Genomic DNA, 25,450 nt, shown 5'->3' with positions numbered 1-25,450 from the left:
AAATTCTAAATACTTCTAAAGATTAAAAAAAGTCATTCATTTAAACCAGGGATCAGCAAACTTTCTGTAAAAGGCCAAATGATAAACATTTTTGGCTTTGTAGGTAATACAGTTTCTGTCTCAATTACTCAACTCTGCCATCATCTCATGAAAGCAGCCACAGGAGGAGCGCCTGGGTGGCTCAGTCGGTTAAGCGTCCGACTTCAGCTCAGGTCATGATCTCGCGGTCCGTGAGTTCGAGCCCCGCGTCGGGCTCTGGGCTGATGGCTCAGAGCCTGGAGCCTGCTTCCGATTCTGTGTCTCCCTCTCTCTCTGCCCCTCCCCCGTTCGTGCTCTGTCTCTCTCTGTCTCAAAAATAAATAAAACGTTAAAAAAAAAAAAAAGAAAGCAGCCATAGGCAATAAATACATAAACAAATGACATGCCTGTATCAATAAAGCTTTACTTACAAAAACTTTGGGATCATCAGGGAAATGCAAATGAAAACCAAATTACCTCACACCTGTGAGAATGGCTATTTTCAAGAAGATTAGAAACAAGAAGGGTTGGTGAGGATGTGGAGAAAAAGAAACCTTTGTGCACTGTTCATGCGAATGTAAATTGGTACAGCCAGTATGGAAAACAGTATGGAGGTTTCTCAAAAATTTAAAAATAGAACTTCCCTATGATCCAGATTTCCACTTGTGAGTGAAGGAAACAAAATTACTCTCTCAAAAAGATATCTGCACCCTAACGTTCAGTGTAGTACTATTTACAATAGCTAAGACTATTAGTCTTAGCTGATAGATGGATGAATGGATTTTAAAAAAAAGTGGCATGTATATACAATGAATGGAACATTGTTCAGCCATAAAAAAAGAAGGAAATCTTGCTATTTGAGGGCATTATAAGATACGTGAAATAAGTCAGTAGAGAAAGACAAATATCATATGATCTTATTTATATCTAATGGAATTTTATATATGTGGAATTTAAGAAATGAAACAGATAAACATAGGGGGAAAAAAGGGAAAGGCAAACACCATAAAACAGACTCTTAGCTACAGAGAACAAAGTGAGGGTTTCTGGTGGGAAGGTAGGTGAGGGGATGTGTTAAATGGGTGATGGGTATTAAGGGCACCTGTGATGAGCACTGGGTGTTATATGTTAGTGATGAATCACTAAATTCTACTCCTGAAACTAATATTACCCTATATGTTAACTAATTGGAATTAAAAAAAAAAACTTAAAAAGTAAATAAAATAAATAACCCCCCCAAAAAAAAACAAACAAAAAAACTAAACTCATAGAGACAAAGAACAGATTGGTAGTTGCCAGGGTGTGAAGGAGGGGCGGGGTGGGGCTGGGTGGGTGGGTTGGTTTGTATGTGAAATGAGTGAAGGTGGTCTAAAGGTGCAAACTTCCAGTTATAAAATGAATAAGTCCTGGGGATGTAATGTGTATTATGGTGACTATAGTTAAAATATTATACTGCACATCTGGAAGTTGCTAAGAGATTAGATCTTAAAAATTCTCATCACACATACAAGGTGTTAACTACGTGTGGTGATGGGTGTTAACTAGACTTCTTGAGGTGATCATTTTGCAATATATACATATATCATATCATGTTATATACCTGAAACTAACATACTGTTATATATCAATTATACCTCAATAATAAAAATAAACAGTAGGACAGATTTGTTGACCACTGATCTAAATTCACCAGTAAAGCCTACTGAATTTCTACATAGAGGAGATTTAACAACACAATTTAATTGGAAGGGGTACTATGAGGACTTGTGTCAGAAGCTGTTTTTGTGAGATATGCATGTTGATTTTACATGAATTATAATACTATCTGGGGGGAATGATGTGAATGTCAAGGGACCTAAACCCCTCAGGTCACCCTTGTCACTTCCATCTGATCCCACAATCAATTTGGGGGTATTTTTGGCATTACATTTTGGCCTTATATATGATTCATTGTCTTTCCATAAATATCCAATACATCGGATTATTTGTATCCTAACATTAAAATTATTTTTGAAAAGCCACAGTAAATACTTGGTTGAAGTTTAAAAAATATATTCCCTTTATCCATGCTAATTTTGCAATTCTATTTTAAACAACTATTAATTTTGTCAGACATGATTTGTTTGTAATAAACTCATTTTGTTCATTGCTCATGATTCCTTTGTCTTCAAGATGTTTACTGATTTCTCTGCCAGTGTTTTATTGAAAATGTCAGGCTATTTCAAGTTACATTTTCATTACATCTATCATAAGAATTGTTTCTCCTTCAAATTCCTTTAGGTCATCTAAATTTCTCCATTAGAACATACCTTCATATATCCAAAGAACTAAATATCCCTTTACTTGATTCTTATTGATAACTATTTTTAAAAGACATTTTAAATCCATTTTATGCTTCTCAAAATTGTATCCCAACACCAAAATAGCTACACAATTAAACTAAAATTTGGTGCATAAAGATTCCAAATGATCCACATTGATCCACATTGTCATGAGATAAACTATTAATCAGTAACACTATCATTTTCTATTCTCCACTTTACATTTGCTATAATAAATTCTCGTGCCAATCAGCTTTCATTAACCTATCAGCCCTTCTATCTGTGATAACCAATAATCCACCTTTCTGACATCCAATTCTGCTTTATCTCTTCTGGCTACATAAATCTCTAGAGCCTATGGTGTCAAAATATTTTTTGGCTTCAGCCAGACTACTGTAAAAACACTACAGCTATAACGTTTAAATGTAAAGTTTGCCATTATGTTACATCCGCACATCATACAGCCATGAATTTTAAAATAAAATAAGAAAATATAAGATTTTTAGATAATATTATAAAAACTGCTTCAATTGTATTCAGTATTCAATAAATGAAAACACTTGAGAATTCTAGCAAAAGTAAACCTTGAGATGGTTGAAATATCCATTCTAAATAATGGGAACATTTAGGTAATTGTCTGTACAAAACAAGGATCCGACTTTTTGAGGTCATAAAAAGCTTGACCTTCCCAGGTAAGATGAATGTGGAAAGCTTACCACTAAATTACACAATAGGGATAAGATTATTGAATCTGTCTGCAAAATAACATTCTCAAAATCTTCATAGAGTAACTGATTCATTAAAGAAATAACTGAAGATTCTTTCTCTTTTGAAAGATATGAAAGAGAATCGCAAAACATTGCAATACTTACAAAAGAGGATGGAGTGCTCATGTCTCACTTGTGAAACATGAATACCTCCTTTATTACCTATGTTCTTGCTATGTATTGAAAATACTGAAGAAAAGCAGTTCCAAAAGAACACAGGTTTGCTGATCCTGGGTTCCTGTTAATATCACATGATAGAGTAGAAGCCTTCACATACAATCAAGATGACAGTTACTTTGTACTCTGAGGGACCGATTTTTCTCTGTAGACATGAGCACAGCACAAATCACAAAGTACCAAAAATTGAGCGTAAGTGCAAACCTCTCAACTTCACTCAGGTAACAGCAAAAGGACAAGTTTAGCTACATATGAAAAGAAATCGGGTCCAAGAAGTTGAAGGGGAGAGCAGACTGGCATTAGGATCATTTATCTGACTCTGTATGTTCATCTGCCTCACTGAAAAGAATTAAAGCAGCTTTGCCAAATATTTGTCTTGTTTAGCTACAAGCTGTCTTACTGCAATCTCACCCACACCCCATCCTCGCCCTAGCTCCCGTCCTCTCCTCAGCTATTACTTCCTTCATAATGGTCTCTCTTCCCACCTAAACTCTGACCTCTCTCTCCCTCTCCCTCCCATCATGTACACACACACATACACACACATACACACACACACACACACACACACACACACACACACACACACACACACAAAGAAATACACACTGCGTGATGTTAACTGTTAAAGGATATTTTCTTTGAAAAAAATCACATATGATTATTGATATGACAATACAGAAGTATGTCAGCCACTGAAGAATTACCATGCTATAAACAAACATGACAAAGATTCACATAAAGTGCCTAATGGACCTATAAGAAGTAGTCAGGCTAGTATGAAATGCTATTAATTGCAATAAATATGTCATATTCTACTAGTGATTATATCTCTCCACTTCAAATACACAGATATTTAGGATAATTTTGATAATTAAAAAACTGAGCCAAGTTAGAATGAAAGATAGAAAGGGAAATCTCTGATTGCCAGAAAAGAACAGAGAACTCAAAGGTAGAGCCAAGGGAGGAGCTGAAGCCTTGTTGGACCCTAGAGCATCATATTCACATATACCCAGGTATTTATGATGCTATATGGAATATCAACACCAAAGCATGGGCAACAGACAAGACCTAAATCCAAAGAGAGGCAAGGAGGAACAATTGAAACATACTTATTAATGGATTCCCCCTCCATAAGGTGTAGAAAAAACTAGACTAGCATGGAGAAACAGTAAAGATGCCTGAATTCTTCTTAGGGCTCTGGGTGGTATAAAGTCACATGAAAGATATTTGAAACCCAGATATGTTCCATAGGCACCTTAGGAGTCAGCATTTACACTATTCTTTTAGAAAATAAAATCCAAGTTTAAACATTAACACAAAAACAATCTGGATTTCTTTAGACTCTTATGGGCACAGATCTAGGGTCATGGGATAAAAGAGAATGCCAAAACACTTTGGAAGGAGCCACAGAACTCTCACATAACAAACTCCTTCAACTGAAAAGGAGCTCACCGTAATACCAGAAATAGCTATTCTTTTGTTCATTCAGTCAACAAATATATATTAAATGCCTGTTGGAGGCAAGTATGATTTTCAACCCAGAAGGTAACAATAGTGAATAAAACATTGTTCCTGTCTTCAGCAAGTGTATTTTCCAGTAAGGGAGACAATGAACATAAAATATAAAATACAATGTCCCATACTAACAAATGCCATAAAGAAAAAGCAGGATGAGGGGAAAGAGAGAGAAGTTCTGAAGAGGCAGGTGTTTTTTTCCAGTTTTTACTTAAATCCAAGTTATAACATACAGTGTAATAATGATTTCAGGAGAATTTAATGATTCATCACTTACATATAACATCCAGTGTTCACCCCAAGTGTCCTTAATGCCTATCACCCATTTAGCCCACCTCCCTCCAGCAACCCTGAGTTTGTTCTCTATAGTTAAGAGTCTTATGGCTTATGGTTTGCTTCCTTCTCTCTCTGTGTGTTTGTGTGTGTGTGTGTGTTGTGTGTGTGTGTGTGTGTGTGTGTGTGTGTCTTTTTGTGAAGAAGCAGGTATTTTAGATAGAATGCTGATAAAAAGGCATTCTAAGGTGAAATTCCGAAAGAACTGTGAACAAAGTGAAAGACTGAATCCCGAGGCAGAAGATACTTCAAGAGATGAGCCAAAAAAAAAAAAATCAGTAAAGATATAGAAGATTTAAACAATATAATTAATAATTTTGAACTAGCTGGTGTGTAGAAACTTTTCCCCTCGAGCATTGTATGTTCTTGCCAAACTTATGTGTAGTATGTATAAAATTCAACATTAACTGATCCATAAAAGAAGTCTCAACAAACTCAAAGAATTCATACCCTACAAAGCATGTTATCTGGCCACAATACAATAATATCAGGAATCAAGGCAAAAAGACAATTTAAAAATCCTTATATATTTGGAAACTAAAAAATACATTTATAAATATTCCATGAGTCAAAAAAATCATAATGGAAATATTAAATATTTAAAACTAAACAACAATGAAGACACTACATATCAAAACCTGTGGGATGCAGCTAAAGTGGTACTTAGTAGAAAATTTATGACTTTAAGTGCATATATTACATGTTAAAAATTTCTAAAATTAATTAGTTAAGGATCTAACTTAGCAAGTTAAAAAATAATAGCAGAATAAAGCCAAATAAAGAAGGAAATAAATAATAAAGAATATAACAAGAATTAATGACATAGAACTTATGTACAGTAGAGTATAGTAGAGCTAAAATAGGTCCTTTAAAAAGCCGAAACTGGTTCCTTGAAAAGACAATAAAGTATTGTTTTAAACCATATGAAATTGTCAAAATTCAACCTAATAATAAAATCTATACTGATCAAAATATTATTAATCATTAAATATTAAGCAGGAAGAGGCACTGATTAGAAACTCTAGGAATGAAGAGAATATATCTCTAAAGATAGAGGAAACATTAAAATATTATGAGAGAATATACTAAACAACTGAAGGACAATCAACTTACAAACTGAAATGAAATGGGCAATTTCCCAGAAAAGTGCAACATAACAAAATCAATACAATAAGAAATAGAAAACCTGAGTAACTTTATGATCAATAATTGATAGTAAAAAAGAGAACACAAGAAAGGAAAAGTATAGTCAATCTCACTTAAGAACTTAGATGCAAAAATTCTAAATGAAATAACAAACCAAATAAAGCAAAATGAATGTGCATTTTTATACATATACACATAAATACATAATAATTATAGGAAATTTATCCCAGGAATGTAAGAATTATTCAACATCAGAAAATACAAATACAAAAACACTAATTCAAAAAAATATATGCACTCCCATGTTCACTGCACCATTATATACAATAGCCAAGATATGGACACTACTTAAGTGTCTATCAGTGGATAAATGGATAAAGAAGGTGTGGTATATATACACAATGGAATACTACCCAGCCATCAAAAAGAAGGAAATCTTGCCATTTATGACAACACAGATAGGCCTGGAGGGTATTATACTAAGTAAAATAAGTCAGATAGAGAAAGTCAAATACTATATGATTTCACTTATATTCAGAATCTAAAAAAACAAAAGAAAAAAATTCATAAATACAGAGAATAGACTGGTGGTGACCCGAGGGGAAAGGGTTGGGCAAAATGGGTGAAGGGGTTCAGTTTTATGGTGATTGGTAGTAACTAGATTTATCATGGTGATCATTTTGGAGTATATACAAATACCAAGTTATAATGTTGTACACCTTAAACTTATATAATCTTCTATACCAATTTTACCTCAATAAAAACAGAAAATATATTAAGTGATACACACCATATTACCATATTCAGAGATTAACTGAGAAAAAAAAACATCGTTTCTCAAATATAAACTAACAAAAAAAATTCCAAACATTATAAACATAAATAATAGACATGCAGTAGACTAAGAGAAGTTATTTGCAACATATATAACCAATAAAGCATTCCTATTCAAACATATAACAAGCATCAACAAATCATGAAACAACAAAACAAAACAAAAGCATTATAATTTTAAAAACTGCTGAGAGAATACAAATGGAGAAATCAGAGAAAGCAAAACATGTTTGGCCAATAAGAATATGAAGAGAAGCTCAACTTTATAAAACGATTAAATTAAAGTAACAAATGGATACACTACCCTATCTTCTTATCAAAAGTTTAAACGTCTATCAATATCGCTAATTGGAAAAGGTATGAAGAAAGGAGAACTCAGAAAAATCTGGAGACCAATTTCTCGCACCCTTACCTTTACCTTGTAAAGTTAAAAAATGTATATTCTCTAAACCAGCAATTCAAATACAGAAGTTATCTCACATTTATACAAGGAGATATTTACAAGGATATTTACTGGGACAATGACTGTAACATAAAAAAGAAGAAAGAAAAAAAAGGAAGGAAAGAAGAAAGGAAGAAAGAAGGAAGGAAGGAAATAAAGAAATGAGTGAAGGTGAGGGAATGAAGGGAGGGAAGGGAAGGGAAGAGAAGAAACTTTTAAATGTGTTTCAGTAGGAAATGGATAAATTGAAGCTCAGTCACACAATGGAATAATGCACAGGACTATATACAGCGGCTAAAATGCCTTGGGTCTGTAAGTACCAACATAGATAATCATAAAGATAATGTTAAGTGAAACCAAAATATGCTGTAGAATGACTCAATATTTCTCAGTTCACAAGAACCTTCAATGTCTCATTCTTATTTTTTAACAGGGTCCTTAGTGTCTTAGTAATGTTTTCACAGCAAACTTAGCCTAAAAATATACCTAACAGAACCATTTATTTTGTAGTTTAGTTCTAAGCAACTCAATAAGTATTTATGTCCCAGCCACTTAGTGGTCATACAAAAAATAATAAACACAGATTAAAAGAAAAATATTATGTTAATTCAGCGCTTACATAACCATCCTTAGTTATTATTGGGATGTGTGTACCTGTTGAGCATTGCACAACTTCTCAAGCCTTGGAATCAGAATGGATGTGGCCACCTTTTCTCCCTGTTCTATATCAATTTTCACACAGTTCCTGCTTTCTATGACAGCACTTGACAAAAAAACCACCTTCTCAAACACATGACACCATCGAGATTAAATTAAATTTATTTTATTAATAATTAAAATATTATTAAATTAAATGCTGAAATTAAAATGTTGAAATTGTGAACTACTTCAAGTTGGTGACTGACCTAATGTTTGAAAAATGTGGAATACTGCCACGTTTCTCTTGAAAACTGAAAATACCCCACAACACACGTGTAGGTTCACTGTGGCACTCTGGGAGCACCTTGGTACCTACATTGGAAACCACAGCATTATAGTAAGGTATGATGTATGTATAACTTTTGTTAATATTCAAAACTACACCAATTTCATGGGGACACACAGGAAAATTTAAAATATAAAATAGTAAAATTATGAACTGAAAGCATATATATTAACCTCAGGAGAATAGTTGTCTCTGTGTAAAAAGATGGGGAAATGTAAACAGGAGGGGAAAAGATAAGGAAGGTAAGGAAAAGATAAAAATGAAAGGAAGGAGGCACAGCAAGAGGAAGACACAGACAAGACTACTAAGAAAAACATACAGGGCACACACACAGAAGGGTGAAACAAATAAATAAATTTAAAAAAAAAAAAAGTAAAATTTTCATTTTTTTTTTTTAATTTTTTTTTTCAACGTTTATTTATTTTTGGGACAGAGAGAGACAGAGCATGAACGGGGGAGGAGCAGAGAGAGAGGGAGACACAGAATCGGAAACAGGCTCCAGGCTCCGAGCCATCAGCCCAGAGCCTGACGCGGGGCTCGAACTCCCGGACCGCGAGATCGTGACCTGGCTGAAGTCGGACGCTTAACCGACTGCGCCACCCAGGTGCCCCTCATTTTTTTAAAACACATAAACCCTGCTCTACAACTGAGCAAGTTACTTCTCCCTAGAATGTCTTTTCTTCCATCCTCACCCATCAAGGTTTCCATCTGTGTCCTTCTATATTCAATTTATCCATCATGCCCCAGTTAAAACAAATCCCTCTCTCTCCTGTATTATGTAGTGCTTTGTAACTCCAAGAGAACACTGTCTTGCAGTAGAGTCGTTGAAAAGTATTCCCCTCTCTATTTATTCTCTGCATTTTGCCTCAGCGCCTACTACAGTGTTTTGCATAATATATATGCTCAGTACATATTTACTGCACTGTACTGAAGTTACATATCAGATATCCAAAAATCAAAGACTTAAATATCCTCTATTGCAGTGGAGGTAGTATCTTTATTCCATAATTCTACCATTTTCAAAGCACTGTAAGTTATATCTCTTTTGAAATTGCCTTTAGAGACTGCACAAAGCCACACAAGATAAATGGTTTTGTCAGTTCTGTATTAAAAAAAAAAAAAATGCCCTCATTGATCATGCAAAACAGACAGGCCATACCCCTAGAATTCTAAGAGTAGTGTGAATGGAGTGGATGGGACAAAGGGCATGCAATTGTGTTGCAGAGTTGGAGGTGAGGAAATGATAAGGGATTTTAGAGAACTGTACCAGTCAGAATGGTCCAGGTTTTGCTATGGCAATAGACTTGTTTCTATTCAGTAAACATGGCTCTAAATTACTCTTGACTATTTCTAAAAATCAAACCAAATTAAAAGTAGTGGTCAGTGAAAATATTCAAAAGTTTATGTTGTTACCTCTAAAGGCAATTCAGGGGCACCTAGGTGGTTCAGTCAGTTAAGAACCTGAGTCTTGGTTTGGGCTCAGGTCATGATCTCACAGTTCGTGAGTTTGAGTTCCACATCAGGTGCGATGACAGCACACAGCCTGCCTGGGATTCTCTCTATCCCTCTCTCTCTCTGCCCCTCCTTTGTTCTGTCTCTCAACATAAATAAACTTAAAAAAAAATAAAAAATAAAAATAAAGGCAATTCAAACACATTAGGATGTTTAGAGCAATGGCTCTACTATTTAAATGAAGAAATATCTCTCAAGGTGACTACTTTACAAAGAATAATACTCATTTAGATGCATAAAGTTGCATTACCTAATAGATGGTTGCATTTGTTTAAAAAATATGAGTTTTAGAATATAGAGTTCTTTTTTATGTTATAAAGTGCAAATCAAATTTTATAAAGAAATTATACTTTTAAAATATTTTGCAAGCCAGAATTCCATATAACAAGCCACTGTTCCTTAATTTATCTCTTTTTGCAAATCTTACCTTTCCATAAATTAGGTTTTTAAAAAAGGAGATCACCTGAATTATTATGTGGAAATATTCTAATCTCCAGGATAAATTTCTCTTACTTTTTATTCAAACTATTTTGAATACTGTGTCTTAAAGGCCAAAATACTGCCACTGTTCAGAAAAAAAAGGTTCAAACTGCAATCAATTCCTAAATCCTTAGACTGATGTGTAAATTGCATATTTATGTTGATCTGAAAGTCTAGCCATGTTTAAGATGCCTCTTCTCAGTTTTTGGTTTGTTTTTTTAAATGAGGACAAGGACAACATTCTCCATAGAAATGTGTGAAATATTTTAACGTAAAACTTAGTTTAACAATGATACAACCATTCTAATTGTAAGAATATACTTTTTTAAAGGATGGTGATTTTGGGGGTATGGAGGAGAGGAAACTAAATAGTAAAAGTAGAACTTCGTGTTGACACTGCAACAGAATGATGGTATTGTCCTTCTTTCAGACCTCCTCAGTGTGTATAGCAGGACACAGGCAAATATGGTTATTTTTGAAAGGATTCATGTTTGCATTCATTATACGAAAATTTTAAAAACTTTTCACAATATAGGATATCATTGAAAAGAGCAGCTTCATTACACAGAAACTTCATTTGGTAATATTTGTAGTGTGACATAAATACAGATTTTAATAAACTGTGTGTGCATATATGATATACATAAAAATATATACTGTCCCCATCTTTACAGTAAGATGTTAGACATTATTATGTTACAACATAATAATGCTTTTTCAGTAAGGTTGCTTTTGTTGTTGCTGCTAGACTTCATAGGTTTAAGCCTGACTTCAATGAGAAATCAGAATTATACCAAAAGTTCAAACATGAAGTTCTTTTTACTCATGCAAGTTATTATCCAGGAAAAGAACAGTTAAATATTTCTTCTAAAAATACCATAAATTAAAAATGGTATTCCAAATATATGAAGGAAGAATCAAATAGCACACAAAATATAAAGCTGACTTTTGTCACAAGATAAAAATCGTCTGCTAAAGTACGAGTTATAGAAATAACTAAGAGATAAAAAAACCTGTTGTCCATGACTGCTTCTTGTCCTTTACTCAATCTAACAGCCTGCCAAAAATTTAAATTAGTTTAGAGTTCTACAACTTATAGGACATCCAACCACACAAAGTTAAACTGTAACAATAATGTTCTGCCTCATTATGGTATTAAAAGAAGGTAACATTTAATAGAAGGAAAGCCTTCATTTGTAATAGAACTATTTGATGTAAAATCAATCCACCCCAAACAAATATTTCAGCAAATGTTCTAAAAGATTTACTATATAAGCATAAATAGAAGATTATGAAATATATTTCCATATAGAAAAAGTACATATGTGTAATATATGTTCATTTAAAGAAAGAGATGAATAAATGTAAGGGAGCAAACTAGATTTATGTGTTAGGCAGGAGAGAGAATATAATGAGTACAGTACAATGAAGTCTCTACATTTCATCTTTTCTCTATTACTCTCAAAAAAGACAATTAACTGTTTTTAAAAGAAAAAGGAGAAAAAGAAAATATTTCTTCGTTGAGCTGCTTTTAAGATTCTTTTACTCAAAGTTAAAGACTGTGGCTGCCATCATCTAGTCGGGTCATTAATTTATCTAAATCTGTCTAGACCTCACTATAGTGTTTCTCATTATGTGTCTTCGAATTCGTTATCATTCGTAAAGATCTGAAACCTCTGCCACCAAAACCACTTTCATGGGATTTAACAAAACACTTTGAAGGATTTTTAAAACACTGAGGCTAAATTGACTATGTTGATTGACTCTGATTGGTATTATTTTTGGTACTCCATAGATGCAGCATGACCATGCTCACACACATACCAATTTGAAAATATCATTTGTCTTTCTGGTATACACCATAAACCACAACAGGCAGTATATTACCTAAGACCCTGGGTGCTTCAGGTGGCTGAAGACATGTGGCTTTCAGGACTTTACTTCCAAGTACATTTGCAAAAGAGCAACTAATCCTAATGTGGTGTAGTGTTGCCCAGTAATGCCTCGCCTGTCAACTCTTACAGGAAAAATCGAATACTTCATTTCCAAACATCTCTGCTTCTTGAACACACAATTTTAAAATCTTTTTTTTGTCAGCTGGACTGCTCTGCATTGACATCTCCAGAATTATTGTTGTTCTTATTTTTGTTGAGGCATTTTATTTCTTCTCTAATTATTTCTAGCTCCTCCCTGCATTTTTCTTTTATTTACTCAGTTTTTCCTTCTACTGCTTCAGTGCCACCTCTTCAGAGCTTTCTGTCCGACCAGAATTTTTTTTGCAGTTTTCTATAACCACAGGGACTCTCCTGTCGCTTTTGGAAGCCTGGACCGAAGTAGGAAGAGACTACACTTTGTTTCATAAATGTTCCTCAAACATCTTCCACCTGCATTCAGTATATAACCAGACTTTATTTCACATTCCTTCAAATTCCCTTTCCGCCCTCAGTCCATTAATTTTTCAATATAACTTTTATATGAAACAAATGTTCCTAGGCACACTGAAGACTAAAAGAACGAATAAGGTACTCCGATATCGTCTAATTTTCCATGGGTCTAATGTTAACATTGAGACCATTTCAATTTCTATTAAGTCTGTAACTTGTTTTTATTGTATGTACATCATGAATATTTGCTGCTTAAAAACTAAAAAACAGATTGGACATGCATTAAGTGCCTCGGGGCACCCCATATTAGAGAATTCTGCACACTAAATCCCAGACAATTCTCAGCCTTCATTTTGTTTAAAATACAGTAATTTCTTTTGGTGAATCATAAGTCTCTTTTTATTTCTAATACAACCCTTGAATATGATCATTAGTGATTCATCAACAAACTATCTAGGTTCAAAATTAATCCATCTCAAATTGTTTTCTCTGTCAAGAAGAAGGACAGATTTAAACTGCTATCTAAAAGACAGATGGGGGGCGCCTGGGTGGCGCAGTCGGTTAAGCGTCCGACTTCAGCCAGGTCACGATCTCGCGGTTCGTGAGTTCGAGCCCCGCGTCGGGCTCTGTGCTGATGGCTCGGAGCCTGGAGCCTGTTTCCGATTCTGCATCTCCCTCTCTCTCTGCCCCTCCCCCGTTCATGCTCTGTCTCTCTCTGTCCCAAAAATAAATAAAAAATGTTAAAAATAAAAAAATAAAAAAATAAAAAAATAAAAGACAGATAGGTAACTAAGGCATTGGGAAAAAATTAGATTTTTCTTTTTTTGTGGCAGTACTTACAAAGTATTTAGTCGTAAGTGAGTAAACAGCTAAGGTTCAAACTATAATTTGACCTCAGCTCAAAGGACAAAAATCACACAATCTAGAAGGGAGAAAAGTTAACTCTGTACTAAAATTGTCAAGCAACTTCTAAACTAGATCAATTGCTTCATAATATTCTCAGAACAAAATGTTCTCTAAGAGCAGATCTGATACGAAGAGCCAAAAAATGGAAAACATTCACTACCAATTTACTGCAGTCACCCATAAACTATTACAAGAACATTATGTATTGGGGTTCAAGCCAGCAAGCTATTAAAGTGGACTGCCCTGGTGTCTTTTAATTTTACTTTAATGCTACCAAAGCATTAATAAGTCCTCGGGGAATTGTACTTATGTTGAAACAGTCTTATCATGTAATCAATTTTTCAAATATTCCAAGACTTTTAAATGTGCTTTATTTCTTTTGTTTCTTGTTGGTCAATGTCATTCCACCTTCACAAATGCCATCATCATTTTTTGTCTGCTCCAAGTCATGCTTTCACTTTGGAAATATATCAATCTAAATGGTGCTAATTGCCATAACTAATGAGTGCCAAGACATCTAGCACCCTTGGCCCCATTGCCACTCTATGTGCTTCTGCTCATGTAGAGATCAAAGAACAAAGGATGGAAAGAATCATCTTCAAAAAATAAAAAGATGTCACATACACACCTTTTTAGATTTGTTTGTATGTTTGGTTTGGTTTTAAACTTTGATTGAGGGCATAAATAACCTGCTGAAATTACTTTCCTTTATATAGTCGCTGGTTAATTTTAACTTGTTAAAATTTTTCTAACTTAATTTTTTTTCTTATTTAAAGGATAGTAATGCTACTCTGGCAGAACATAATTAACCCAACTACTTAATGCTTTAACTCACTCTTCACTGTTTTCCCTTGGTGGCATAAATTCCAGGCAACTGAGGCATCTTCCAGTAATAATGGAAAATATTAGTGCATAAAAACATCCTACAAAATAAGAAGTCTCTGTAACCTTCATGGATCAAAGCAATGATTCAATTTATAACTGAAATATAAGAGGAAAAAGAACCTTTAGGCACACAAAAAAACTTTAGGCATAAAGCACAAACTTCAAGCATTTTTTTTTTTTTTTTGAAAAAGTCATTGAAATACGAATCCCAATGATCTAGGTATTTCTTGCTATTACAAAACTAACCACAACTTAGTAGCATTATGTGAAGTAAATATTAATATATTTTTGATTATTTAATATTTATATGTGTATGTGTGTACATGTGTGTAAATATACATATCTATCTCAATTATGTTGTGAGATACAGGAGCCATGCTTCATTTTATCACATTGTATCTCATATTGCAGCACAGTGCCTGTAACAGCATTTACTCAACATATATTTGTTGAAGCATTATAAGTAGGTAATAATACAAATGCAATAGTACACAATTCAAACTTTTTAAATCTTTAATATAAAAGAAATCCTGGGGAAACAGTGAGAACATACTTCTTCAATAGGTAGTTCAATTCATACCTCTCCATGCCAACTTATTATTGCTTTTTTTCTTGGCCTACTACAATGAAGATTGCCATCTTAAAATATTAATTAATTAATTTATTTTTTCAATCAATGAAATTCATTGTCAAATTGGTTTCCATACAACACCCAGTGCTCATCCCAAAAGGTGCCCTCCTCAATACCCATCACCCACCCTCCCCTCCCTCCCACCCCCCATCAACCCTCAGTTTGTTCTCAGTTCTCAACAGTCTCTTATGCTTTGGCTCTCTCCCACTCTAACCTCTTTTTTTTTTTTTTTTTTTCCTTCCCCTCCCCCATGGGTTCCTGTTAAGTTTCTCAGGATCCACATAAGAGTGAAACCATATGGTATCTGTCTTTCTCTGTATGGCTTATTTCACTTAGCATAACATTCTCCAGTTCCATCCACGTTGCTACAAAAGGCCATATTTCACTCTTTCTCATTGCCACGTAGTACTCCATTGTGTATATAAACCACAATTTCTTTATCCATTCATCAGTTGATGGACATTTAGGCTCTTTCCATAATTTGGCTATTGTTGAGAGTGCTGCTATAAACATTGGGGTACAAGTGCCCCTATGCATCAGCACTCCTGTATCCCTTTTAAACCATTAATTTATACCATGAACTATCCTTGAAGATATTTATTGGCAATTCGGTCCAAAATAACTTTATCAACCTATCATACAGCAATGAAACAGTATGTTTCTTTTATCTGTGCACACACCATACCTTCTTTTTACCTCATACTGCTTATCTTAATTAGCAGATCTAGCAAAGCTGTTTTATGTTTCTTGTATAACTCTCTCATGTACTTAGTCACATTCCAATCAAACTTACATTAAAATAATAAGCAATGATTTCTACCTGCAATAGCATATAGGGCATCTGAGACTCATCACACAGCAAGTAAATAAACATAGCTCTAGCTAAACTTCTCTGTTCCCCTTGCATGTTTGGCCCTTCATAAAAGAGCTACAAGATGTGATGTCATTAGAACAGCCAGTAAGGTTTTCATCAGAGTTGTTTCCACAGGCTTTTAGAAGCAACTGCAACTTTATAAAGTGACAAGTGATGCCAGACAATGAAGAGCTGGTTTGTTTTGTCCTGTCCTGTTTGGTTGGGTTTCACCAGATTCCTTGACAAGCTGCTTACACCAATGTTTTAATGAGAAATGTTTTAAACCTCAAATAAAAAAACCAAAAATTAAACAGAAACAAACAAACAAAAAGACACTGAGAAACATTCTTTGATCAACAGACACTTTGAATTTAGAGTCACCTCTCAGAATTAAACACTAGACTTTAACCTCCGTGAGAGCACTATTTTCGTTCACCGTAATAACTGCAGTACCTAGGAAGCCCCATGATTCACAGTAAAACCTCTACAAATATTTACTAAAATGAACTGATTCATACACATACTTTAATTACAAAATACAACAGACCAGTCTAAAGGAGGCAAGCAATTTGAAACTAAAAATGCCCTCTCTTCTTCTACTTTCTGTGTTTTCTGATTAGACAAATTCATAAAATAGGCTATAGATGAATTGGGGTGGTAATCTAATGTAAACAAAGCCAACAAAAAGAATTTCTCTAGAAAGTTCTTTTTAGGACCAAGAAAAAACTTTAAAAACTATATCTGAAATACTAACTTTTTTGTTTATTGTTATTTATTGAGAGAGAGAGAGAGAGAGAGAGAGAAAGCAGGGGAGGGGCAGAAAGAGACGGAGACAGAATCCCAAGCAGGCTCCACACTGTCAGCACAGAGCCCTATGCAGGGCTTGAACTCATGAACTATGAGATCATGACCTGAGCTGAAATCAAGTCGGACACTTAACGGACTGAGTCACTCTGATGCCTCTGAAATACTAACATTTTTATGAATGAAATTTTATGACATCTGGATTTGCTTCAAAATAACTGGGGGTGGATATGGTTTATCAGCCTCTTATTGATAATTATTGAAGCTATGAGATGTACACATAAGGATTTATTATATATGTGTAAATCTGAGATTTTTCATAATAAATCTTTTTTTAGAAATGAGAACACACATACATACATTGTGTATTTTAGTATTTTCAAAATAAAATAAAATTAATTTGGAGGCTTCTGACAGAACTTTTCTCAGTCCCCCCAAAGAAAATAATTGCCAGCAATAATTAATAAAATGATGGAACACAACTTCCTTCCATAACTATAGAAAAGTTGTGGCCAAAGAAAGATAGGCAACTAACACACCTCCTAATTTGCAACATTCTGTTACATCAGAAATAGTTTTTAAAAACTGAGTGGACAAAATCCTAAACAGAACTTTACTGATAGCCCCCAGTTTGGAGAACGTTTAAGAGAAGTGTGAAAATCTTTAGGTGGGAGTACAGGAATTAAAAAGAGAGGGAGAGAGAGAAAGAACACTAGAAAACCCTTCAAACTTCCCTTGGGGGGAAAGGTAAATGGTCAAGGGTTACCATTATGTTTTTTCTTTACTGGGAAAAAAATAGGAAAAGGAAGACAAAACCATAATAATTTCCCAAAGCTAACTACCTTTACTAATAAATAGGCACTTCGTAGAATGTAAAACAAAAGAGAAAAATAAATAATACAGACTAGTCTGAGGAAAGAGGTGGCTGGAGGGAAAAGCCACATGAACAGGCACAAACAGAGTCCCCATTTGTCAGTTCTAGCCTTTTATGGACTGAATATTTGTGTCTCCTCCAAGTTCATATGCTGAAATACTAACCCTCAGTATGATGGTATTAGAAGGTGGGGCCTTTGGAAGGTCATTAGGTCGTGAGAGTGAAGCCCTCATGAATGGGATCATTGCTATTTTAAGTTGAGGCCAGAGAGCTACCTTGTTCTTCCCACATGTGAGGGTACAATCAAAGGTCAGCTGCTTGAAACCCAGAAGAGGGTTCTCACAGAACCTGACCACGCTGGCACTATGATCTCAGACTTTCAGCTTCCAGAACCATGAGAAGTAAATTTATGTTAATAAGCCAACCTGTGTATGGTATCACAAGCTAAGACAAAGTATAATTGTAATATCAAAACCCAATAATTTTCACCTGATTTGTCCTCATACTCTAAAAAAGGATGAGAAGGGATGGCCTTAAACAAAAGCTCAGAAGATAAATCAACATGTTTGGATTCACAGAGGGTGGGAAGAGCATCAAAGGGTGTATTCCCACACTATTTTTAAACATATATATTGAGGACTATATAGTGGTCTGTATATTGCATATTAAATGAAACAAATGTGTAAGAATAGTACAGAGAAAGAATACGTAGCATGAAAAAATATATCTGAAGAGTATGTTCCAGAAGAAAACATAACCCAAGAAACATAAGAAAATTGAAGAAGAAAAAAGCGGTCAAAGGATATTAAAACATGGTTCATAGAAAAAAAATATAAATGTCCAAGAAACATATGAAAGTATGTTCAATCTTATATACACACATTTTCCTTTATCAGATTGACAAACTTCTTAAAACTGGATAACATTCAGGGGCACCTGGGTGGCTCAGTCGGTTGAGCATCCTGCTTTGGCTCAGGTCATGATCTCACCGTTTGTGAGTTTGAGCCCCGCATTGGGCTCTGTGCTGGCAGCTTAAAGCCTGGAGCCTGCTGCAGATTCTGTGTTCCCCTCTCTCTCCACCCCACCCCTGCTTGTGCTCTGTCTCCCTCTGTCTTTCAAAAATGAATATACATAAATTTTTTTTTTTTAACTAGATAACATTCAAGGTTGGTGAGCACATAGGAAACAGATATCATACATGGTGGGTGAGTAAGTAAACAGTGTAAAAAGTTTGGAGAGCAATTTAGAAAAACTCTCAACTTTTTAATGTACAGTAAAATTCCACTAGCAGAAATTTACATTGTGTGTATATACATATATTTGTGTATATATACATAGATATGTGAATGTATATACTTTGTTTAGACTCTGCATCCTATATTATTATGCCCTGATTTATCCCCTACCAAAAAGAAATGTTTGTCATCACACAGATTGGGGGCATGGAGGCATTACTTATTTCTAATATTAAAGAAATACAAAAATTACAGAAGTAAACCTAGATTTTAATCCTTGTTCTTTCATTAACATGTCTTTATCTTAAATATGCATCTCCTCTCTCTAAGACTGTTTCTCCATATATGATTGCTGTGTGGGATTTTTAGAATGTTCAAGGACCCTTCCACCTCTTAAATATTCAATGTTATTTACTAAGAATTGTCCTTTGCATTTAACCTACTCATTACCAGGAGCATTTTCATGGTTATTTTTCCAAAATTGGTTAGGGTATTGATGACAAATTTCCCCTAACAGAGACATACATTCTCCCCTCACTCTGCCTTCGATTCCAGCATACAGATCTATAAGGCAACTGTAGGGGAATAAAGGAAAGAGCAAACTCAAGGTTCTTCCAGACCACGCTGGTGGATGATAATGCCATTCAAAGAGATGGAAAGAACAGAAGAAATATGACATTTTAGAGTGAAGACGATATCTGCAGTTTTGACCCATGTTAAGTTTGAAGTGTGTATGGAATGAACATTCAGCTGAAAATATCCAGTGGCCAGGTATATGTGGAAGTCTGGAGGGGGATAATAGAGCTGACATATGTGTTGGAGCTACAGATCTGAAAGTCACCACAATAAAGATGATGGTTGAAACAAAAGATGTGAATATAATCACCCAAGAAGAGTTATGATGTGAGAGCAAGAGAGGGGAGGAGGAGGAGGAAGAGAAAGAAGAAAAATGAAAGAAAAAAGAGAAGGAAGAAGAGGAGGAGGAGGAAGAAACATAAGGGCAGGAAGAAGACCCTGAAAAGGAATTTAAGAGAGGCCAGAAAGAGGAAAAAAAAAAACAAAAAGTATCATGAAACCAATGGGAGGACAGAGTTTCAAAATAAAGGAGATGTCAAAGTGTTAAAAACATCTGAGAAATAAAGTAAGGTCAAGACTGAATATATTCTATTGGATTTCACAATTTTCTTGTGTGTAATCTTGGTCACAATACTTTAAATTCTACTTCAAGGACAGGAAGTCAGATTTTAGTGGTCTATAGAGATAGCGAGAGATGAAGAAGTAAAAATTCTTTCCTGAAGCTTTGAATAGAAATGAAAGAGAAGAAAGTGGAAACAAAGCAAATCTTAAAAAAAAAAAAAAACAAGATTTTCCTTCTTTTTTTGTTGTTTGTTTGTTTTGTGGTGTGTGTGTGTGTGTGTGTGTGTGTGTGTGTGTGTGTGTGTTTGATGGGAAAGCATTTTGTATATTTTGATGGAAAGCACAAGTTTATATGCTAAGAAGAAAGAACTAGTAAGGAAGAAAAGGTTCAGTATAGAGTTGATAAGAAGTGATAAATAGTATAAAAATAGCAAGTGTTGTATAAGTATTTACTGTACAGCTAATTTTGAATTAGCAGAGTTCTGGGGATGAAAGTGTGACAGCATTCAGAACACACATAGCACACTTTATTTAAAATATTCTTTAATTATCTCTTCTTTCCTTCTCTTTCTTTTCCTTTTCTCTTTTTCTTCAATTTAAGAAAATGGTATCCCTCCTTTATTCAAATTTAGTAGATGTCATTTGGTAAATTAAATGATGAAGTACATATAGGAAACTATCTCAAGAAGCTGAAGTCATAAATGATATTTCACTTGATTTTATCAATAAAACAGACATGTTTTTCCGAAGAACCAAGAAGAAAATACAATAAATGTATTTCAGAAATTTACTTAAAACATTAAACAGGGGTATCTGGGTGGCTCAGTCGGTTAAGCATCTGACTCTTGGTTTCAGCTCAGGTCACGGTCTTAGGGCTCGTGGGTTCGAGCCCCATGTCGGGCTCTGTGCTGACAGTGCAGAACCTGCTTGTGAATCTCTCTCTCTCTCTCTCTCTCTCTCTCTGCTTCTCTTTCTGCTCCTTCCCTCCCCCACCACCAAAATAAATAAATAAGCATTAAAAAACATTAAACAGATTCTGGTGTGAATTCAATGACTTGAAAGAACAGAATTGGCACAATGAGAAATGGAAACAAATATAAATGAAAATATTTTGCAGAGAAATTCCAAATACTCCTACTCTCATCATTAAGTTTACTAACAATCGAAAAGACTGAACCAAAAAGAAATTTTCTGATATTGCTATGTTAATTCAGGGGAAAAGTCACCTTAATTGAATTTCTAAATAAAAAGAAACAACAAAATTAGGTTAAACTGAAAAGATTTCAAATGAGTCTAAGGGCATAACTAGTAAAACTTCAATAGACAGGAGAAACCTGGAATGATTAAACACCTACAACTCTAAACATAAATGTCAGACTGCTGAAACACATTAAGAATTAGATGGGTTTCCTTGGAAGGTGTTTAGACCCTTGAGCCTAGTGATGTCCAAGCACAGTCCCCACGAGCACGTGGTGGAGGATTTGTAGAGGAGGCTCAGGCCGCAGGGGGATGATGGGAATAGATGGGGTTTAAGGGGCTCTTCAGCTCCATGGCACTATGATTTTATGATTCTTTGAGGTATTTTTCTGAAACATAAAGCCACAATATGTTTTGGGTTGGCCAAGCAGGAAAATTATATGTTCTGAGCAAGGAATAATATTCAAAGGAAATAAAAGAAGTGCCATAATTTCACATATGCCAAACTTTACTAAAGGACAACAAAAATACACAAAGTGATAAAGAATAAAATATACATTGCCAATTGGGTAAATTTTATGACTATAAATCTAATTAATATGAAAACTGATTGATTGATTGATTTGGTCAGTCATTTATTCACCCAGTAAATATTTACTGAGTGCCTACAGTGCTGAACATTGCATAAGGATAACAAATAGAATATCCCTGTCCTCATAGAAATTTCAGTGTACTGTGGGGAAAGGGGAAGGATAGATGGTAAACCAATAAAATAAAGGATTACAAATTAAGAAGGTCCTCTGACAATAACTAACAAAGATCCAAGCAAGGTGGAGAGGGTTTCTCTTTTCACTGTGGTATTTTAGTTAAAATTCCAAGAATGAGAAGAGTCTGATGATGCAGAAAGCCAGAGAAGAGAACAGCATGTACAAATGCTCCAAAGAAGAAAAGCACTTGACATTGTCTAGGAACAAAAAGGACATCAATGTGGCTAGAATGTCCTGAGCCTAAAGGAGAGAGGATTTGAGATGAGGTTAAAGAAAAGTGGGAAGAGACCATAAAGAATATTACTCTAAGTGACATGGGAAGCCACCGGAATTCATGGACATAATCCAAGAATACATCTCCTTTTCATGTAGAATGGTTGGAGGCAGCAAGACAATGAAGAAACAGTTAGAAAGACTAATCCAATGGTCTCGAATAGTAATCACACTAACTTCCACTAATGCAGCAGTGGAGATGGAGAAGTAGACAAGAGATTGCCAGGTCCTGAATCACCTTAGTTGTTACCTACTCTCTCTGAGCCTCAATTTCATCTTCTATAAATAGGAGTTAATTATACCAAAGCAACGTGATGTTCAGAGCATTGTGTGAGACAAGACGTAATACGTACATGGAATGAGGTAGGTTGCAATGAATCTTAGTTCTTGATGAATACCTATTTAAAAACAATGGTCACTCCAAGTTTAAAATAGTGATAACAACTAAATATCTGGTCCTATATGAATTTCTTGGCTTTAAAAAGAGGTATATCATTTCTGAGATAACAAAGGAAAATGTTTAGAATTAGATTCATGAAATATTTGGAATCATTCAAAAGTTAAACAGACATTAACTCAATGCCCTATTGGCTACAACAAAAAAATTAACCCAAAAGGTGGAAATTTCTATTTAAATTAGTTTTCAACATCAGTGTAGCAAACCTTTAAAAAACATATTAAAAATAGAGAATTAAAAATAAATTCTTCTGAATAAAATTCTTCTTCCTAGAAATGTGCCTAATGGTTCAAATGCAATGACTGCCCACTTCCCCTCTGTCTCTGTTTCTCCTCCAACAAAACACACATGCACACACACAACACACACACACACACACACACACACACACACACACACTGAGCTTTTAGGAACCTTGTTTAACTTTTGGAAAGAAATAGCTGACACAATAGAGGGGGGAGAAATAAATACATGGCATCGGCTGTATATAAATGAACATTCTTCAAATTCTTTAAACAGAAATTTCAGTACCATGGAGATCCTTGAAATAGACAGATAAATGTGACCAATTATAGCCAAATATCTCTTGCCAAAAATTTAGAGAAATCTTCCATGAAAATGACAAGTAAATTAAAATCTCACTTTGTAATTATATTATAAATTGTGTTCCTCAGTTCAAGTATTATACCCTTTAAAATAGAGCAAAAGAAAAACTGGCTGTGTTCTGTGTGAGAAGAAGCCTCATCTCTGAACAAAGAATGAAATGGAACTGAAGAAAGGGGACTGTGGCAAATGGAAGACCCTCTTCTTCTTTTTCTTCTTGTCTTTCCTTTATTAATGTATAAAACTGAAAAAAGAAGAAAGGTACAAACTCCAGGGCTTATTACACTACACAGAAACTTGTTTTCTAAGAGTTAGTGCTAGATCTTGCCATTTAAGTCCCCAATAGCTATCTTCTAATGAAAGATAAATACCCTGCTTCCTAGAAAGAGGAGGTGGGGAGAAGGAAGGAAAGAAGTTAGGAAGGAAGGAAGGGAGGGAGGGAGGGAAGGAGGGAGGGAGGAAGAAAGGAAGGAGAAAGGGAGGAAGGAAGGGAGGGAGGAAGATAGTAATGTAGAAAAGAAGGAAAAAACACCTTTTATCTGATGTTTGAGAATACTTCTCATAGACAAACTCAAATTTGGGTAAACTTTTACAATATGGAGTTTTCAACTACTCCTCTTTGTACTTCTTTCCTTCCTTTCTTCTTCTCTCTCACTTCATTTCTTTTTACTATCTCCAAATTGTACACTTTTTTTTCTGCCTACGTTTTCTTTCTCTCCTAATTTACATGACAATGCTGATGTCCACAGAGAGGGGGAAAAAGATATTAAAGGCAAATATTATTTTCAATCAGGACATTACTAACAGTACTTCCAAGCATTGTCAGTTCAATCATGCAGGTTCAGCTAGAATTTTAAAAGATTCGAAGTGATATCTCCCTTCTGAATTAAATATTAAATGACTAGTAGTTTGGAGATAAACTTATTAAACGATTTTTAGAGAAACCAAGTCTTTTATATTTGATATGTACATTCTACTTCCCAACTATGCTGCCCTAATTTACAGTGCACAGAAAGTTTCTTTAGCTCTCCACTACTTGCAGGATGAAATCAGAGGACTACTACTACCAGAAGGCAACACTGGTCAAGGCAAAAAAATGGACCTGATGGGGTTTATCAGACCCTCCATAAACCTGATCTCCTAAAGCCCCTATTTTCTTTTATTCATTTGATAAATTTTTGCTGAACCCTAACTATTTGCCAGGAACTATGATAGGTGCTATTGATAAAGAGATGGATTAGGCTTTCTCTGACATGGAAAAGTTTACACCTAGGTGGAGAGGCTGGAATGGACCTAATCATTTGATAAGGTCCTTAATGAAAGTAAGAACAGATTGCTATCCTCATTATGCATCTAGCTACTCAGAGTCCTCTATTTTATTCCTTAGGTTTTCCCTGTACTTGCAACCCACCTCTCTCTTCTCATTAAACTTACCTGTTGGTTAAGCCCATTTTTCCATAAGGTACACCTCTTGGACAGGTGTCTTGGGAAACCAATCTCACAAATCAACTCATACTGGACATTAAATGAGTAAAGCATGCACATCACATCTCACATTATAACAAATCACTCCATTGGAAGAGAACTGGTTGCTAAATAGTGGGGATTACAAGAACTATATAGTAAGTTCTTAGGAGAAAAAACTTAGGAAGAACTTCTCATACACATCAATCACACCAGCAAGGGGTTAATTCTTCTACATGAAATTTCCATTTATATGCCTTGACATTATTATTTTTAAAAATTTTTTAATGTTTATTTATTTTTGAGAGAGAGAGAGAGAGAGAGAGACAGAGCATGAGCAGAGGCAGGGGGTGCAGAGAGAGAGGGAGACACAGAATCCAAAGCAGGCTCCAGGCTCTGAGCTGTCAGCACAGAGCCCAACACAGAGCTCGAATCCATGAACTGTGA

At 34.8% G+C, this 25,450-nt stretch overlaps 1 protein-coding gene and 1 long non-coding RNA gene across 46 annotated transcripts in view; one reads left to right on the top strand and one right to left on the bottom strand.

Annotated features, from left to right (window-relative positions):
• ZBTB20 (zinc finger and BTB domain containing 20) overlaps positions 1–25,450 on the bottom strand; it is a 780,465-nt gene that overhangs the window by 638,816 nt on the left and 116,199 nt on the right. The gene's annotated exons all lie outside the window — the stretch shown is intronic.
• LOC147577442 (uncharacterized) overlaps positions 1–25,450 on the top strand; it is a 111,138-nt gene that overhangs the window by 63,124 nt on the left and 22,564 nt on the right. For 2 of the 3 annotated variants that reach the window (XR_015240549.1, XR_015240547.1), the window contains one exon: positions 104–1,321. The exons of the other annotated variant lie outside the window; for it this stretch is intronic. This is a non-coding gene — a long non-coding RNA (uncharacterized LOC147577442). Of the gene's footprint in view, positions 1–103; positions 1,322–25,450 lie in introns of those variants that run through there. 3 annotated transcript variants of the gene reach the window in all.

The sequence above is a fragment of the Puma concolor genome, chromosome C2 (genome assembly GCF_028749965.1).
Source record: "Puma concolor isolate L17-30 chromosome C2, mPumCon1.1.hap2, whole genome shotgun sequence".
Taxonomy (NCBI): Eukaryota; Metazoa; Chordata; class Mammalia; order Carnivora; family Felidae; genus Puma; species Puma concolor.
Note: the sequence above shows the minus strand (reverse complement) of the source record. Positions and strands in the feature narration are given on the sequence as shown.